The 19,793-nt window shown below is 38.3% G+C and overlaps 1 protein-coding gene across 3 annotated transcripts in view; it reads left to right on the plus strand.

Moving 5' to 3' along the window:
- Positions 1-19,793, plus strand: part of GCA (grancalcin) — a 44,799-nt gene that overhangs the window by 884 nt on the left and 24,122 nt on the right. For all 3 annotated transcript variants that reach the window (XM_059927174.1, XM_059927173.1, XM_059927172.1), the window contains one exon: positions 348-528. The gene's annotated coding sequence lies outside the window, so the exon portion shown is untranslated. The remainder of the gene's footprint in view (positions 1-347; positions 529-19,793) is intronic.

Below are 19,793 nucleotides of genomic sequence, written 5' to 3' on the forward strand. Positions count from 1 at the left end.
TCCTTCACGTTGCTACTCATGCAGGTGTTCTGCAGCCCTGGATGACTGTGGGTGGTAGTTTATCTGCTTCATAATGAGAACCTCATGGTCCAGAATTATATGGAGGAGGAAGGGTCATTTAGGCTATCAAAAAGATATATTTAGGAAAAGGAATCTGCTAGCAATGCACATTCAATGAAGTTTGGATAGGCCGGGGAAGCTTGGTGGAGTTTTGGACTGGATAAGTGAAACACAGAATCTTTGTATTTACCGGAGGCATAGAAAATACCCAATTGAGTACATTATAGCTGTCGTCTTATATTATTTGCTAATTATATTATGTAGCTAAGCCTTTTTTCTTCCCCAAGGATTGTAAGCTGCTTGAAGAAAGGACATATTTACACAGGACCAGTACAATACTCTACAAATAGTAGGCCCTTGCTGATTTTCCCCCTGAATGGGAATTGTATTTGCCTTGACCCAGCAGCTGGCTTAATGTCAAACACACAGTGAAAGTTGTTGAAATGAAATAGAACCTTGGCCTTGCAGGTGAGCCTGATTTATGCTATTCTTTGCTGTCTCTTCATAAAATATTACCATATCTTTATTTACTTTGGAGAGTTTATCTTGTAGGTAGAAGATAACCACATTAGACATTTCTACAGAAGTATTCAAATTATCAATTTTAGTTATGTGTCTACAAAGATATCTGTTAGGGCTATTAAACTCCCCCTCACCCCCTCAGGTGCTGGCAGGTTTTATTCAGTATGTTAAAGCAAAAACAAACAAACAAACAAACCAAAAAACATTCAGTCCCCTGTTACTCATCCGTCCGTCCTTTAGTTTCAAACATTGGGGAATAAAAAGGGGTTGCTGATTAAATATGGGGAAATAATGACATCTTCTTAATGCCACAGAATTGCTGTCCTGGTGAAAGAGGGTCAAAAGTGGAAGTTTAAATGTTTGGTATTTAGATTATATCATTCATTCATTCATTCAATCACTTAAAAAATTGTTATTAAGAACCTACTATGTGGGGCTTCCCTGGTGGCGCTTAAGAATCCGCCTGCCAATGCAGGGGGCAGGGGTTTGAGCCCTGGTCCGGGAAGATCCCACATGCCGTGGAGCAACTAAGCCCGTGTGCCACAACTACTGAGCCTGTGCTCTAGAGCCCACGAGCCACAACTACTGAGCCTGCGTGCCACAACTACTGAAGCCTGTGCGCCTAGAGCCCGTGCTCCACAACAAGAGAAGCCACCGCAATGAGAAGCCCTTGCACTGCAACGAAGAGCAGCCCCCACTCACCGCAACTAGAGAAAGCCCGCGCACAGCAACGAAGACCCAAAGCAGCCAAAAAATAAAGTAAATCTTTAAAAAAAAAAAAGAACCTACTATGTGACCAGTGTTACTGTAGGGGCAGTTTATAAAACTAAACAAAGTTCCTACTTTTATGGGTCTGACATTCTAATGCGAGTGGGAAGACAGAAAATAAATAATAACTAGAAAATATACAGTGTGCCAGGTGAGGATAGGTGCTATGAGGACTATGGTAAGATCTAGCTAATAATGCACACTGCAGTTTCACTGGTTGATTTTCCATACAGATGCCCTCTCCTGACCCTCACCGTTAGCATCACATAATACCCATCAATAAAAATTATCAATACATATTTCCTTTCAGGTAAGAGTCACTTTGCTGGATGAAGATTGACTGATGAGGACTGATCCTGAGGGAAAATAGAAACCTCTTTTTTTTTAGGAATCTACCATAGTCTTGATAGGGCCACTACTGGAGGAAAGAAGTTGAGGAAAAAGAAAGCCAGTCTCTCAAAATGTATCCTTTTTCTTCATCTATATTTTTGCACCATGGTTTAGTTTATTTTCTTCTTTTTGTTTTAATAGGGGTTTCCTCTGTCACATTTCTTCAGATAACTTTTATTATCCTCCTCCTTATTGTTTCTAAACATAAGTTTCTGTTCCCTTTCTCCTTTGAGGTAGGAAGTACCTACCTCAATTGAGCTATATCTTTTCCTTTTTTCTAGAGCTGCCTTTTCTTTTTAAACCCAAAAGAAATATTTCAGTCTCCATCAGTTTTAAAAGTCACCTTTTAGCATTTTGTTTTTTAAATTGTAATTCAGGAAGATATTAGATAACAGATTCTTGCTGTTATCGAACTTACCATTTGAGTTTTCTACAGCTAAGAAGTAGTAAAAATCATAACTGCCACTTCTTTGACAAACTAGAACTACAGTTTAATGGCCACACATGGCAGAAATGCCTTTTCCAAAGAAAATGACAATAAATTTAATTTGATGAGGAAATGCTTCTAGAATTGTTGCTCTGTTTTTTTCACTTGTTTACTAAATTGTATCAATAAAGAGCCTATTTGTAATTTACAGTCAGATGCCCTTTGACTAGCAGAATAGAGCTGTGATTAAGCTGAGAGACTGTGAGCTCAGGATATCAGGATTCACGTCTCAGCTCTGCCTCTTAATTGCTGTGTGATCTTAGGAAAATAACCTCAAATGTCTCAGTTGTAAAACGAGAATGATGGTGATACCAGTACTATGTCATAAGGTTGTTGGAAGCACTTAGCACTAATCCTGGCATGTTATACATGCCCTATACATGACTGCCAGCACTTTTATACAAACGACGAGTAAGAGATGTTGCTAGCCCTCAACGAATGTGCAGTTGATAGAGGAAATAACTTAGTTATACACATAAACATTATATAATAACTAGCCATCTAACTGATACTTACACAGGATCCCTTTTTGCAAGAAACAAAAGCTCATAGGCTGATTTAGCAGAAAAGTTTATTGAAAGGATACCGTTTATATGTCAATGCTACTCTCTCACTTCGTCCCAGCTTACCCTTCCCCCTCCCCGTGTCCTCAAGTCCATTCTCAAATAGATAGCTAGTGGGAAGCAGCTGCATAGCACAGGGAGATCAGCTGGGTGCTTTGTGACCACCTAGAGGGATGGGATAGGGAGGGTGGGAGGGAGGCACAAGAGGGAGGGGATATGGGGATATATGTATGCACATAGCTGATTCACTTTGCTGCACAGCAGAAACTAACACAACATTGTAAAGCAAGTATACGCCAATAAAGATGTTAAAAAAAAGGATATTGTTTATATTTCAAAAACATAAATAGGTCCAAAATAGAAAAAAATTCTAAGTTTACTAGATCATGATACCCATTTCTTAATTACTTCCAAAAATTCAGTTATAAACTTTTGGTTTTAAGTGTGCACATGTGAAAGCTTTTCTACATAATGAAAAGTTTTGGCAAAAAAATCAGGTGTCAGTGAAACATTTTCCAAACATCCATTTTTCTAAATACTTCCTCCATAGCTTAAGTCCTTTTAAAAGCAGTTACTTGCATATTTGCACACCTTTAAAACAACACCTTTGCCTCAAAGGCATAAATTGGCTGAGCTTTTCTTTTACTTTATTTTACAGTAAATGCTCAAGAGCAAACTACAGTCAAATGTAGGTAGAGTGCCATTGTCTTTTCCTTGAAATCCTGGTTGACATTTAGCTGGTGAGCACTGTGGGGTTAGATGTCTCAGCCTGTGTCCATTCTGATTGAGGAGTGGCTGCGCTAGTTGCTTAATACCCACCCCATATACTTAGTAAAATATTTTCATTTCACCTCTGCTCCTATATAGCTGACAAAGTCTTGAAGTAGGAGTAGGAGACATGAGTTATTGCTGTAGAATGAGTTATTGAAATCAAATATTGAGATAAATTGAGCCAAACTTTTGAGCTGCTAAATCACATGGTCACACTAAGATTTTTTTAAAAAATAACACATTGTCAATTACAATTTATTTTTATTATTAATACACTAGATTATATCAGTTGCATTTTAAAATCTTATTTCACTTTTGTCTGATCCCTTACTTTTAAGTTTGTATTGTTGTTTGTATTTTAGGATATGTCATTCTATTTGTACATGTAAAGATTTTCTAAATATATATATATATATATATTTATTTATTGGGGTCCGTGTTCAAATATTTTAGCTGATAGGGGATCAAGAACAAAGTACTTGGAGACTACAGCTCTAGAGAGCTTCCCAAGGGCTAGAGATTGTGTTAAATTTGAAGAGCAGTATAATAAGAATGAAGGGGGGGCTTCCCTGGTGGCGCAGTTGTTGAGAATCCGCCTGCCAATGCAGGGGACACGGGTTCGAGCCCTGGTCTGGGAAGATCCCACATGCCGCGGAGCAGCTAAGCCCGTGAGCCACAATTACTGAGCCTGTGCGTCTGGAGCCTGTGCTCCGCAACAAGAGAGGCCGCGATAGTGAGAGGCCCGCGCACCGCGATGACGAGTGGCCCCCGCTTGCCGCAACTAGAGAAAGCCCTCGCACAGAAACGAAGACCCAACACAGCCATAAATTAATTAATTTAAAAAAAAAAAAAAAAAAGAATGAAGGGGGAAGGTGTGGAGGTGAAAGAAGAGAAAGCTCTGGGAGGAAAACAAATTCAACGTTTAGATCTTAAAAGTAGAATATTCCAAATTGCTAGCGTTATTATTGCTTTGTGACAAATGTTGGTATATTAAGTTAATACATGGAACTTGAATATATTTCATAGCCTATTGCCAGACATGCTGTCCAGCAGATTTGTTCCTGAATTGAATCTTTTATAAAAAATTAATTTTTATTTAAAAAATAGTTTATATTCACTGTAGAAATTTCAGGGGGAAAATCACATCATATTGAAGAAGATTATATGAATTACTTATAATCCTATCACCCAGAGATAGGCATTATTAATATTTCAAATGCATTTCCTACCAATATTTAATTGCACAAATATATGTGTAAATGCATGTGTTTGCACATACCTATACACACTCAACATCTGTTCATCGGAGAGTGAGCTGAGGTGGTCTCAACTGTGAGGAAGAGATCTCCAAGGAAGAGATCTCCATAGGTAGATTGTATTGACATTCCAAGGGGAGAAAGAATCTGTGAGAAATTCCCTGCGGCAGGGAAGGCCAGGATATAATAAGTTCATTCCTGTGTTGCCTTTGCTGTACTGACTCTTCTTAGTCCCAGGTCTTCCATGAAAGGCTGCCACATGTAATAGGTTTGTGTTGTGGTGCTTTGGTTAATAAAGGAGAGGCAGTGGCCCCATGGAGCAGAGCTACACAGAGAGAAAAGTGTATCTGTAGAAAGGGAGACAGGGAGCATGGATTGAGAATTCCATCCAAGAGAGACAATGAGAGCATAAGCCCTCTAGGGATTGTCAGACAAATCAGGAACTGTGCCAGACTTACCATGCTCTACAGGATACGAAGGGCCATCTCAGTAGGCATACTTTCAGGTGCAAGGTAAAGACGATGCCTGAGTAGGTGTGGCCCAGCAACAGGAATTGATTTTTCTCACATAACAAGAAGAGCCAATGATTCATTGAGGTCAGAACTCTGGGATGTGTCCTGTAATTTTCTTGGCTTTTCTCTCATGGTTGCAAAATGGCTACTACAGCTCTGAACATCATTTCTTCCTACAACTCGACTTAAAAGTAGGTTGTAGCAGGATGGAACATAGAGTTTCTCCCACTTGCCTTCTCCACAGTGAAGGAAAAAAAAAGTGTCCCTGGAGTCTCACAGCAGAATTTTTTTTTATATGTCTCATTGGCTAGAACTGGGCTGTGACACCTCCCCTAAAATAAAGTGATACCTGCTCAAAATACTAAAAAATTCTGATTTCTAATAGTAAGGCACTGTTTGTCACAGGAGCTCAAGCCATTTTATTTGACTATTAAAATACAAAAATAACCCAGAGAAGGCTAGAAAAATTTGTGTTTTAGATGCTTTCCTTAACTGAGCACACACATTGCCCTTGAAGAGCATCCCCAATAGGAAGTACCAAAGCAGCACATTCAGTTCTTTGTTGTGGTGGCAAAGTGAGCTAGAAAGTTGTTCTCAAGCCTAGCTGTATATTTGACTCACAGGGAGACATATATACAATTATTTATTGCATCAGAATCTCCACGATTGGAACTTTATTGTCAATTATTTCTCCTTTCAATTCCACCTGTGATTCCACTCTCCAGCCAGAGTTGAGAACTAGAGATGAGGGCCTCTGCTAGCCTAGGGCCAACAGAGTACAGTGGAGTCTCGTTACTCGCTATAAACTCACCCTGAATTAGCGAATACGGAACGACTTCTCCTGGGGAAGTATTAGGTTCCTGAGAGCCTAATTCACAACATTTCTAAAACCAATCAATGCATAACCTTGCTTTGTGTGTGTTTCTATTTAAAGACCCCTTATTTAATATATATTGTTAATTCACTGACATTATACTCAGGGTCAACAACACTGTAACGCACACCTGAATGAAGCTTATCTAACACATATTTCTCTTTGAGGCACATCACAGCCTTCCAGTGCTTGGATACACTAGATAACACTTCAGGACTATGCTTGGGGCCATTTAAAACAGTGAAATCACCAACAAAAAGCACAAAAATATAAAAAAAATTAGCACTAAACATATGATGAAAAGGACACTGGTTTGCAAGATGAAAACTGAAACAAGTAGTAGAGCATCCCCTTGTTCAACCTCAGCTAGGAAAATTAAATTTTATAATACTTAAGAATATTTAAAATAAAATATTTCCTGATATACACCTAAAAGAATTTAATTTTTCTCCTCTGAATTCCTAATTAGAATGTGTGTATCCGTGTGTTGCATTTGTGTGTCTATATGCAAATTTGTGTTGAGGGTGTAAAGATTCAACAGCTCTAGGGGAGCTTGCATGGTCCTTCCCACCCCTCAGAAGTGGTACACAATTTTAGAACTTAATTAGCACAGAGGGTTTCATTTCATTGATTCTTTCTCCCTCAAATGCAATTAAAAACCTCAAGAGGGACGTATCGTACGATGTGGGAGATTTTAAAAATTTTAATGATAGCGTGGCCCAAATTATTTTGTTACTACAAATGATCTATTTTAAAATACTTTAAGATGAAGGATTTATGATTTTAACAGATGGATGACTGTAAATAAGGCTGCAAGCTTGGACTGTAAGTGATGTTCTACATCTCAGAAATATTTTGTTTTTCAGGAATAGACTGCTTATGTGCACATAAATGTGCTGTGTGTTGTTAATTAGGGATTAAGAATAAGAGTAACATACAGTATTAGTAGAACATCACAATGAACTGTAGAGAAAACCTGAGCTTCCTCACGAAATGAATTCTAAAAGCTGGCCCAGAATCTCAGGTGAGGCCAAGCACTGCCTGTGGCTTAGTAAGTTCCCTGGACCCTAGATGACCCAGCAGACCCAGAGCAGTACAGGCCAAGTCCTAGACATTCAGGAGTATGCACGCCCTTCCCAGAAAGGGACTTGCCTTGCTTCCTTCCTTAGGCTCCTCTGTAGAGCTGCTGGCTGCTGATGGTGTTGCCTCTGCCGCCACCTTGTGGGGTTTTAACTATCAAATCTTAATTGTGTCAGAACTGGTTTGGCTGGTCTCAAGTAAATAAAACTGTAACTAGGTACAATTATAGATTTATTTTTTTGCCAGATAACAGAAAAGGGATATAATCTACACTTCCCAATGGGAAGATAATTTAGTATAAATTATTATATCTTATAAAAACAGAGAACAGAAAGAGGACTAATTTATCTGCTAGTAGGGAATTTCCCCATTTTGCCAAAGGTGCACTGAGAGTCATAGAAGTTGTATTATTCTGCCCAACGTCACACAGCCAGTAGATGAACTTGGAGTCAATTATCAATCTCTAAAATATTTACTGCACAGTTCCTTCAAGAGTTAAAATAGACAATAACGACTGGAACCAATTGTTTTAAAATGCAGGTAGTATTGTTATTCCAGCATGCCGAGGACAACAGATCAGGGGATGATTGCCATTGAAAAAACAGTTTGTTACAGTTTCCAAGAGGAGGGGGCACACCAGACCATGCAGGGCCACGTAGGAAAGCACCAGGGTCAGTCAGGAGGCAGAAGGAGTAAGGGGAAAGCCTGGGGTGGGAGCCTTTATTTTGGTTTCCATGGGAATGGCCAGGCAAGGCAGGGTAAGCAGGGTTAGAATTGGCTGGTTTGAATAATTTTAGCAGGCTCTGGGGCAGGGAAGCTGTTTCTTCTAGGTGCCTGGTATCTGGCCCCAGGAAGATTAGTGCAGAGGATACTGCCTCTTGACAAGTAAGAGCCAGAGAGAGGAGATAGTTCAGAGTTTGGGCTCTGGATTGGCTAGTTTGCGATGAAAGTGTTTTCCCTGTTCAGTGTTTTGCTACCTCTAAGAAGTGGTTAATCCTGGGAGGGACAGTCAGTGAGGACCCAGATCCCAGAACATCAAAAATACAGAAAATAAGAAAATGTAGTTAGTGTACCAATTAACATATTCTCCTGAAGTCAGAGAGTGTGTCTGAATGAATGAAATCAGTAGATAAAGGGAAATTGTTCTGTTATAGGTATTAATTTATTATCTGCATGATATGGTTAGCTGATAGTTTTCTACATGAATGTTTCTCAAATATCAATCAGGAGGAAATATCAAAATTGATCTAAATATCAGCTATTTTTTTCATTCTTGAATAACTATCATAGGGTCATAAGCTTGAGGATACATGTTTGCTTAGTTAATACTTTAAGGTGGAGATTATAATCATTTAATTTTTCAAATTTATACTGAAAAAGCTCTATTTTAGGCACATGCATTTTCCAATAGAAATCAGTTCTGTTTCCTTCCAAACAGTTTTTTACTTTATGTGTACATGTATTTAAAATACTATACAGAAAGACATTTTACACAGGAATTTTAAGTTTTAAAAATATTTGATCTTTCTTACTCATATACCTAGATATTTGCTATGTCCTCACTCACACCTTTTTGGTACTTTCTCTTGATTTAATTACGTTTTCTGATATCACTAACTTCCATTTTGACAATTTATGAGCAAACTGTGGCCTAAAGATTCTGTTGCTAGGTTACATCCTCCTTTCTCCTCCCCGCACCACCCCACCCCTTCTTCTGGGCTGGTTGCCACAGTGCTTCTTGTAATGGGTGGCTCAAGTCTGTACTGGAATCATGGTGGCTGAATAAAAATCTAGATTCTCATTCTCCCTCTCTCATCTCCATAGCCTAGTTGCTCAATCAAGCATTTGGATTTAATTAAAGAGAGATTCACCATTTGATATAATTATTCTATAAATACTAACTTTAGGCAACTTATCTGGATTTTTGCCTTACAAAAAAATTACATAAGTTGAGTCTCTAACTGAAGAGTCATTAAATCTTGGCAGGATTATAAATGTAAGTTATGGGATTTATTTTTGTTCACTGTGTTTGATCTTTTCCACTTGCCTCTAAAGATCCATGCTCCACCCTCCTCTACATTGAACTGTTCCCTGGGAGGCTGACCTTTATGAATTGTGTCCTTGAACTCTCTTTTCCTCTGGCTTCTGATTGGGATCAGCCAGTGGACGCACTGAAAGGAGATCAGAGGCAGGGAAGAGAGTGAGGCTGTGGTATTTGTTCCTCGGTTCCCTTCCATCCAGTTCATTGTGCATCCCTCTACTGAAGGTCAGGTCAGGTGGCCCTCTCCACACAGCTACTGTCTCCAGGTTTCAGTGGCTGCTTCCTTGCCTTGCCCCCCTCAGCCTAAGGGTGGTAACGGGTTCTCACTGTTGCTTGCACTGAGATGCTATATCATCCCTCATTGATGCCTCTTAACTATGTCAACACCTTTGTAAATAGTGACTTTATCATAGTCCCTCAATTACTGTGTTTGAGTGTGCCATCTGCATTTTTGGTAGATGCGCCAACAACTGAGTTTTACGGGTAAAGGCCAGAAAGCAAAGCAAATGTTTAGGTAGGCTCAGTTGAGCAGATCTTGTGGATGGTGCATTAACTGGGTTCCTTCTATCCACCCAGGTTGTTCTGGCACCATCACTGATCATGAGTCCTCATCTATGTTAATATATGTCATAATTCCTACCCTCTGGGACCTTACAAGGAGAGTACTAAACTCTTTCCTTTTTCTTTTACCTTATAAGTGCTTTATAGCTTAATTCTTACCTTAGAAAGCTTTAAGCATGGGACTTCATTCATTCATTCAAAACTACAACACTGTGGGTTGTCATTTTCCAAACATGAAAAATCATTAGGTTATATTTTGTTTTAAAAAGATTTTGCAACTGTTTTGATCTGTGCCTGCATTCGCAATGCATCTTATTACTCAGTTTTCTCTTAAAATGTAATTGGTGCTACTTATTTCACAAGATTGTTGTGAAGATCAAATGTAATAATCTGAAAAATAGCTGTGAAAAGTATTATGTGCTATATAAATAAATAGATTGTAGGGGAATTCCCTGGTGATCGAGTGGTTAGGACTCTGCACTTTTACTGCCAAGGGCCCGGTTCAGTCCCTGGTCAGGGAACTACAATCCCACAAGCCGTGAGGCACGGCTAAATAAATAAACAACAAATATTTAGTTTAAAAAAAGATTGTAAATTTTTCATTCATTCTTATTACCAGGTCTTATTTCCACCAGCAATTTTATCTTCACACATGCACAAAACACCTGAGGATTACTGTGGAAGTGAGATGATCTCAGCTTTTAGACAGTCTATAATCTAAAAATTTAAAAACTGGACCACTTTTATGGTTTTGATTAAATTATTTTAGTTTTTGGTAACTTAAATTCACATTATACATAATCAAGTTACTTACTAAAGGGATAAACACCAGCCAAAAATATCAGTCAAAATTATTTCATTTATATCTTTCTAGAAAGTCAGTTTTGTGAGTGTATGATCTCATGTTAATATGGAGTCTGATATTCATGAGCATGAAACCTGGATTTAAAATCTAAGACAGGAGGGACTTCCCCGGTGGTGCAGTGGTTAAGAATCCACCTGCCAATGCAGGGGACACAGGTTCGAGCCCTGGTCCAGGAAGATCCCACATGCCACAGAGCAACAAAGCCTGTGCGCCACAACTACTGAGCCTGCGCTCTAGAGCCTGTGAGCCACAACTACTGAGCCCACGTGCCACAACTACTGAAGCTTGCGTGCCTACAGCCCGTGCTCTGCAACAAGAGAAGCCACGGCAATGAGAAGCCTGCGCACCACAACGAAGAGTAGCCCCCGCTCGCCACAACTGGAGAAAGCCTGCATGCAGCAAAAAAGACCCAACACAACCAAAAATAAATTTTAAAAAACCCAATAAATTTTTAAAAAATAAATAAATAAAATAAATATTAAGACAGGTATTTTTCCACCATTACTCGAGTCACAGATTACTTAACCCAGGCTATTAATTATAGTGTTGCTGCTTTTATTGAGCATTAGTTGTGGACACACATTGTGGTTAACATTATATATAGCATTTCTAAAGAAGTTTGTGTTGCATCCAAATTGCTTAATAGGGCTTAGCAATCCAAGTGAGGATATATATATTCAGAAGCTACCATTCCTCACCTTTCTGAAGAGCCCTGTTGACACTTTTCATATATGCATTATTGTTTATTAAATTGCTTTAATAAATAGTACTCTTCTGCCAAAAGAGTACTTAATTATCAGAATTAGAAACAGAAAATTGTGCTGTTGAAAGCCTAGCTGAATAAGGTCAATTTGTCAAGTGGTTGGTCTCAGTAACAAATGGTAAATAATACTCATTTTTGTCTTATTTGGGAAGCTTATTATATCTCTCTGTCCTCACCAGTGGGCAGAACCCTTAGGCAGTTGCTGAAAGAAACAGAAAGTTTTGGACTTTTAATGAAATTATTACTGAATGACTTCATTTTATACTGCCATGTTTTTATGCCTTACGAAATGAACACATATAGAGCCTTCATTATTCCGTGTCAAAAAGACAATTAATAATTTCTGGAGAAAGTATGATAATTATTGCATGTATATCAATTAAAGCAATGGCATGAAATCTATGTGAATACATTTTAGCATGAAATAAATAAATTCTAGGGTGGATCCAAGGTGACAACACAACAGACACTTAGGACTAAGTGTCTCCTCTTCCTCACCTTTCAGGTCTTGTATGTTATAGACAACTCTTTCCCCCTAAAATTCATTTGTTGAAGCCTAACTCCCAGTGTGATGGCATTTGGAGATAGGGTCACTCAATGGTAATAAGGTTTAGATGAGGTTAAGAAGGTATGCCCCTCATGATGGGATTAGTGCCCTTATAAGAAACACCAGAGAATTTGCTTCTCTGTCTCCCTCCAACAAAAGGACAAGCATGGATACAGTGAGAAGGCAGCATCTGCAACTCAAGGAGTGCGATCTCACCAAACACCAACCCTGCTGGCACCTTGATCTTGGACTTTCAGTCTCCAGAACTGTGAGAAATAAATTCCCATTGTTTAAGCCATCCAGTCTATTGTATTTTATGGCAGCACGAGCTGACTAAGACATTGGGTGTGCATAACTTCTCAAACTATATGGATTTAAAGGTTGCCAGAATCACTTTGCATATATAATAAGCTTCACCTTTAATCCACTAGGTCATAAGCTATTTCTATTATTCATTAGTTTTTATGGACAACAATGTCAAAGAAGCATTAATTTCTTAGGCCCCTCTCACTTTCATTACCGCCAACAGCAATTAATTTTCATTTTAGGGCCATTTTGGAGGAACACCTCTCACCTCCCACTGAATTCTTCACTACTTCTCAACAGTTGCTGTATATGTATCAAGTGGAGAGTAGCAAGGTTCAGCAAGAAGCAGATGTTGGGTGGTTGGTAGGCACTGTTCACTCCAGCCAGCCTCTTAGATCAACAACCTACCTGACATTGTCACTTAGTCTCCTAGGCGTCTCAAATCTAACATGTTCAATGTTGATTTTTGATTTGGCCATCCCAAATAGCTCTTCCTCCAGTTGCCACCACTGGCAAAGATACAAAACTGGACACTAGTTAAAGTGGTAAGGATGACTGAAGTTGGTCATATACTATTAATAATAGGGAAATAATAATAATAGGGAAAAGAATCCAGCGTGAACTGGACTCAACTTTGATTTGTACAGCGGTGACTGTGTATTTTAAAGGGAGGATGAGGGAATAAGGAGGGGTTAAGTGGGGGCTCTGTAGAATCAGGGAAGTGAAAAAATGACAAAAAGCGGGAAGAGGGGTCTAGTGCATGTGAAACCCATCTGGGTTTGCTAACTGGCCCTTATGGAAGTTAGGCTCCTGCCCTCTCACAGAGCCAGGGAGACAGGAGCTCTACCTTCAGGTGTTGGCTGGAACAAACAGTAAATTCTTTTGGAAGCCTTGAGTCTTCTCACAGAGGCACTTTAAGGGGGTGCTAGTGTCATCATAGGGATACAGCCTTGAGCTGCCAGAAACTAAGTTAGTGTTTGTTCAAGTTTTTATTGGACAGGATTAAGAAGAGAGCTCAGAAGAACCTGGCTAGAGTTGGGTCAAGGAGAGAATCTTTGTCACCAAGCCATTAAGGGGCAAATCCAAAAACATCAGTAAATCCTGAAGGCTATACCTTAAAAGTGGAAAATGATCTCACCATGTCAACTGCTGCTGCATAGTAAGTCACCATCATCTCTGAATTATCAACAGATCGCTAATAGATCTCCTTGCTTCTTCACTAACCCCCTTCAGTCTATTGTCAGCACAGCCAAAAGAGTGATGCTTTAAAAATTAAGTTATATCATGTCCGGCTAAGGCTCCAAACCCTTCAGTGGCTCCTTATCTCACCCAGAGAATGAAAGAAAGTCCTTGCAATGGCCTATAAAGGCCTGGCGTGATCTGCCCCAATGCCCCGGCTCTGTAACCACTCTATGACTCGTCCTGGCTCAATCCACACCAGTCTCACTGGCCTCCCTGCTGTTCTTTAAACAGGTCAGAAGGCTTCTGCTTTAGGATTGTAACTCCAGTTCTGCCTGGAATATTCTTCCTACAGATAATTTCATGCCTAACTTGTTCATGTTCTTTAAGCCTTTGCGCAAACATCCCCTACTTTACAAGGCTACCTTGGGCATCCCATTTGATACTGCCACCTACTCTGTCACCTCCCTACCCCTACCTCTGCTTTCATGTTCCTTTTGTTCCACAGCATTTATCATCTTCTAACATACTATAAAATAATTTACTTATTCATTATCTTTACTTATTATTGTCTATTCTTCCTGCTAGAATATAAGCTCCACAAGGGCAAGGATATACTTCTCACTCCCACTAATGTATATTTTTTCCATCTAAACTAGTACTAGAGTATAGATGTTCAATAAGTATTTGTTGACTAAAATGAATTAGTCTGTGAAATTTTTTAGTGATATAAAATAAGCTCCATTAATGCTGTTTTTCATTAGCTGGTATATCTTGTTATAGTATTTGGCATATAAATGATTTCTATGAGATGCTCTGGCTCTGGAACTGAAGTTTGCTAAGGAGCAGTAAATATTTACCTTGTCTTTCATGTCCCTGTTTCTCCACCTGTAAAAAGAGGGAGAGAAAGAAAAATTTCATTTAGAGGGAAAGAGAAAATGAGGCGGCAACAGATAGGAAAGGGAACCATAGTTATTTCAGTGTTTATACTGTACTAATAAATGTACTGGTTAATTGAATATCTAAACTTACCCTAAGACCAAAGACCACCAAGATTTGAAAGAAATACTCTAGGTAATACTGTAGTCATGAAAACTTTATGGTCACCAGAAAGCATGTATCCTGTGTAAGAGAAGTAATTATTGGCTAATCTTAGTCAAAACCATGCATGTTCTTGTTTATTTTTCTAGCTATTGGTGTGTCATTTTTCTGCTCCTTAAGCACTCTCCACTTATGGTGTAAATAATTTTTATTACATTTTAAAATACTATGTTTGTGGGTGGAGAGACAGGGGCAAATGCATTGTTTAACAGACCACATTCTGCAGCCAAATTTCCTGGATTCTAATCTCAGCTTTGCTACAAACTATGCAGCTCTGGATAAGTGATACACAACTCTCCACCTTACTTTTTACATTTATAAAATGGAGGTAATAATAGTATATACCTGATGGAGTTCTTTCAAGGAATAACACCTCACAACACAATGCCTGTTACATACTATTCACTCTAAAAATAGCTATTTTTATAAAATAATGGAGTATTTTCTGAAAAAACGTATAATTTAAAGTTGTTGTTTTTAACATCTTTATTGGAGTATAATTGCTTTACAGTGTTGTGTTAGTTTCTGCTGTATAACAAAGTGAATCAGCTATATGCATACGTATATCCCCATATCCCCTTCCTCTTGCGTCTCCCTCGCACCCTCCCTATCCCACCCCTCTAGGTGTTCACAAGCACCAAGCTGATCTCCCTGTGCCATGCAGCTGCTTCCCACTAGCTATCTAGTTTACATTTGGTAGTGTATATACGTCAATGCTACTCTCTCACTTTGTCCTTCCCCCTCCCTGTGTCCTCCAGTCCATTCTTTACGTCTGTGTCTTTATTCCGGTCCTGCCCCTAGGTTCTTCAGAACCTTTTATTTTATTTTAGATTCCATATATATGTGTTAGCATATGGTATTTGTTTTTCTCTTTCTGACTTACTACACTCTGTATGACAGACTCTAGGTCCATCCACCTCATTACAAATAACTCAATTTCGTTTCTTTTTATGGCTGAGTAATATTCCATTGTACATATGTGCCACATCTTCTTTATCCATTCATCTGTTGATGGACATTTAGGTTGGTTCCATGTTCTGGCTATTGTAAATAGTGCTGCAGTGAACATTGTGCTACATGATTCTTTCTGAATTATGGTTTTCTCATGGTATATGCCCAGTAGTGGGATTGCTGGGTCATTTGGTAGTTCTATTTTTAGTTTTTTAAGGAACCTCCATACTGTTCTCCATAGTGGCTGTATCAATTTACATTGCCACCCACAGTGCAAGAGGGTTCCCTTTTCTCCACACCCTCTCCAGCATTTATTGTTTGTAGACTTTTTGATGATGGCTATTCTGACCAGTGTGAGGTGATACCTCATTGTAGTTTTGATTTTCATTTCTCTAATGATTAGTGTTGTTGAGCATCTTTTCATGTGTTTTTAGCAATCTGTATATCTTCTTTGGAGAAATGTCTATTTAACTCTTCTGCCCATTTTTGGATTGGGATGTTTGTTTTTTTGATATTGAGCTGCAAAGAGCAGCTTGTATATTTTGGAGATTAACCCTTTGTTAATTGCTTCGTTTGCAAATATTTTCTCCCATTCTGAGGGTTGTCTTTTCATCTTGTTTATAGTTTCCTTTGCTGTGCGAAAGCTTTTAAGTTTCATTAGGTCCCATTTGTTTATTTTTGTTTTTATTTCCATTTCTCTAGGAGGTGGGTCAAAAGGATCTTGCTGTGATTTATGTCATAGAGTGCTCTGCCTATGTTTTCCTCTAAGAGTTTTATAGTGTATGGTTACATTTAGGTCTTTAACCCATTTTGAGTTTACTTTTGTGTGTGGTGTTAGGAAGTGTTCTAACTGCGTTATTTTACATGTAGCTGTCCAGTTTTCCCAGCACCATTTATTGAAGAGGCTGCCTTTTCTCCATTGTATACTCTTACCTTCTGTATCAAAGATAAGGTGACCATATGTGCGTGGGTTTATCTCTGGGCTTTCTATCCTGATCCATTGGTCTATACTTCTGTTTTTGTGCCAGTACCATACTGTCTTGATTACTGTAGCTTTGTAGTATAGTCTGAAGTCCGGGAGCCTGATTCCTCCAGCTCCATTTTTCTTTCTCAAGGTTGTTTTGGCTATTCAGGGTCTTTTGTGTTTCCATACAGATTGTGAAATTTTTTGTTCTAGTTCTGTGAAAAATGCCATTGGTGGTTTGATAAGTATTGCATTGAATCTGTAGATGTTTTGGGGTAGTATAGTCATTTTCACAATGTTGATTCTTCCAATCCAAGAACATGGTATATCTCTCCATCTGTTTGTATCATCTTTAATTTCTGTCAGCAGTGTCTTATAGTTTCCTGCATACAGCTCTTTTGTATCCTTAGGTAGGTTTATTCCTAGGTATTTTATTCTTTTTGTTGCAGTGGTAAATGGGAGTGTTTCCTTAATTTCGCTTTCAGATTTTTCATCATTAGTGTATAGGAATACAAGAGATTTTTGTGCATTAATTTTGTATCCTGCTACTTTACCAAATTCATTGATTAGCTCTAGTAGTTTTCTGGTAGCATCTTTAGGATTCTCTATGTATAGTATCATGTCATCTGCAAACAGTGACAGTTTTACTTCTTTTCCAATTTGGATTCCTTTTATTTCTTTTTCATCTCTGACTGCTGTGGCTAAAACTTCCAAAACTATGTTGAATAATAGTGGTGAGAGTGGGCAACCTTGTCTTGTTCCTGATCTTAGAGGAAATGCTTTCAGTTTTTCACCCTTGAGAATGATGTTTGCTGTGGGTTTGTCATATATGGCCTTTATTATGTTGGGGTAAGTTCCCTCTATGCCTACTTTCTGGAGAGTTTTTAATCATAAATGGGTGTTGAATTCTGTCAAAAGCTTCTTCTGCATCTATTGAGATGATCCTATGGTTTTTATCCTTCAGTTTGTTAATATGGTGTATCACATTGATTGATTTGCGTATATTGAAGAATTCTTGCATTCCTGGGGTAAACCCCACTTGATCACGGTGTATAATCCTTTTAATGTGCTATTGGATCCTGTTTGCTAGTATTTTGTTGAGGATTTTTGCATCTATGTTCTTCAGAGATATTGGCCTATAGTTTTCTTTTTTTGTGACATCTTTGTCTGGTTTTGGTATCAGGGTGATGGTGGCCTCGTAGAATGAGTTTGGGAGTGTTCCTCCCTCTGCTATATTTTGGAAGAGTTTGAGAAGGATAGGTGTCAGCTCTTCTCTAAATGTTTGATAGAGTTCGCCTGTGAAGCCATCTGGCACCGGGCTTTTGTTTGTTGGAAGATTTTTAATCACAGTTTCAATTTCAGTGCTTGTGATTGGTCTGTTCATATTTTCTATTTCTTCCTGGTTCAGTCTCGGAAGGTTGTGATTTTCTAAGAATGTGTCCATTTCTTCCAGGTTGTCCATTTTATTGGCATATAGTTGCTTGTAGTAATCTCTTATGGTCCTTTGTATTTTTGCAGTGTCAGTTGTTACTTCTCCTTTTTCATTTCTAATTCTGTTGATTTGAGTCTTCTCCCTTTTTTTCTTGATGAGTCTGGCTAATGGTTTATCAATTTTGTTTATCTTCTCAAAGAACCAGCTTTTAGGTTTATTGATCTTTGTTATTGTTTCCTCACTTCTTTTTCATTTATTTCTGATCTGATCTTTATGATTTCTTTCCTTCTGCTAACTTTGCAGGGGTTTTTTATTCTTCTTTCTCTAATTGCTTTAGGTGTAAGGTTAGGTTGTTTATTTGAGATGTTTCTTGTTTCTTGAGGTAGGATTGTATTGCTATAAACTTCCCTCTTAGAAGTGCTTTTGCTGCATTCCATAGGTTTTGGGTCATCGTGTTTTCATTGTCATTTGTTTCTAGGTATTTTTTTATTTCCTCTTTGATTTCTTCAGTGATCTCTTGGTTATTTAGTAGCATATTGTTTAGCCTCCATGTGTTTGTATTTTTTAATTTTTTTTCCTTTAATTGATGTCTAGTCTCATAGCATTGTGGTCAGAAAAGATACTTGATATGATTTCAATGTTCTTAAATTTACCAAAGCTTGATTTGTGACCCAAGATATTGCCTATCCTGAAGAATGTTCCATGAGCACTTGAGAAGAAAGTGCATTCTGTTGTTTTTGGGTGAAATGTCCTATAAATACCAATTAAGTCCATCTTGTTTAATGTGTCATTTAAAGCTTGTATTTCCTTATTTATTTTCATTTTGGATGATCTTCCCTTGGTGAAAGTGAGGTGTTAAAGTCCCCTACTATGATTGTGTTACTGTTGATTTCCCCTTTTATGGCTGTTAGCATTTGCCTTATGTATTGAGGTGCTCCTATGTTGGGTGCATAAATATTTACAATTGTTATATCTTCTTCTTGGATTGATCCCTTGATCATTATGTAGTGTCCTTCTTTGTCTCTTATAATAGTTTTTATTTTAAAGTCTATTTTGTCTGATACGAGAATTGCTACTGCAGCTTTCTTCTGATTTCCATTTGCATGGAATATCCTTTTCCTACCCCTCACTTTCCGTCTGTATTTGTCCCTAGGTCTGACGTGGGTCTCTTGTAGACAGCATATGTACTGGTCTTGTTTTTGTATCCATTCAGCCAGTCTATGTCTTTTGGTTGGAGCATTTAATCCACTTACATTTAAGGTAATTATCGATATGTATGTTCCTTTACCATGTTCTTAATTGGTTTGGGTTTGGGTTTGTAGGTGTTTTCCTTGTCTTGTGTTTCCTGCCTAGAGAAGATCCTTTAGCTGTTTGGTGGTGCTGAATTCTCTTAACTTTTGTTTATCTGTAAAGGTTTTAATTTCTCCATTGAATCTGAATGAGATCCTTGCTAGGTAGAGTAATCTTGGTTGTAGTTTCTTCCGTTTCATCACTTTAAATATGTCCTGCCACGCCCTTCTGGCTTGCAGAGTTTCTGCTGAAAAAATCAGCTGTTAACCTTATGGGGATTCCCTTGTATGTTATTTGTTGCTTTTCCCTTGCTGCTTTTAATATTTTTTCTTTGTATTCAATTTTTGATAGTTTGGTTAATATGTGTCTCGGTGTGTTTCTCTTTGGGTTTATTCCGTATGGTACTCTCCGTGCTTCCTGGACTTGATTCACTATTTCACTTCCCATATTAGGGAAAGTTTTGACCATAATCTCTTCAAATATTTTCTCAGACCCTTTCCTTTTCTCTTC

The sequence above is a fragment of the Balaenoptera ricei genome, chromosome 7 (assembly GCF_028023285.1).
Source record: "Balaenoptera ricei isolate mBalRic1 chromosome 7, mBalRic1.hap2, whole genome shotgun sequence".
NCBI lineage: Eukaryota > Metazoa > Chordata > Mammalia > Artiodactyla > Balaenopteridae > Balaenoptera > Balaenoptera ricei.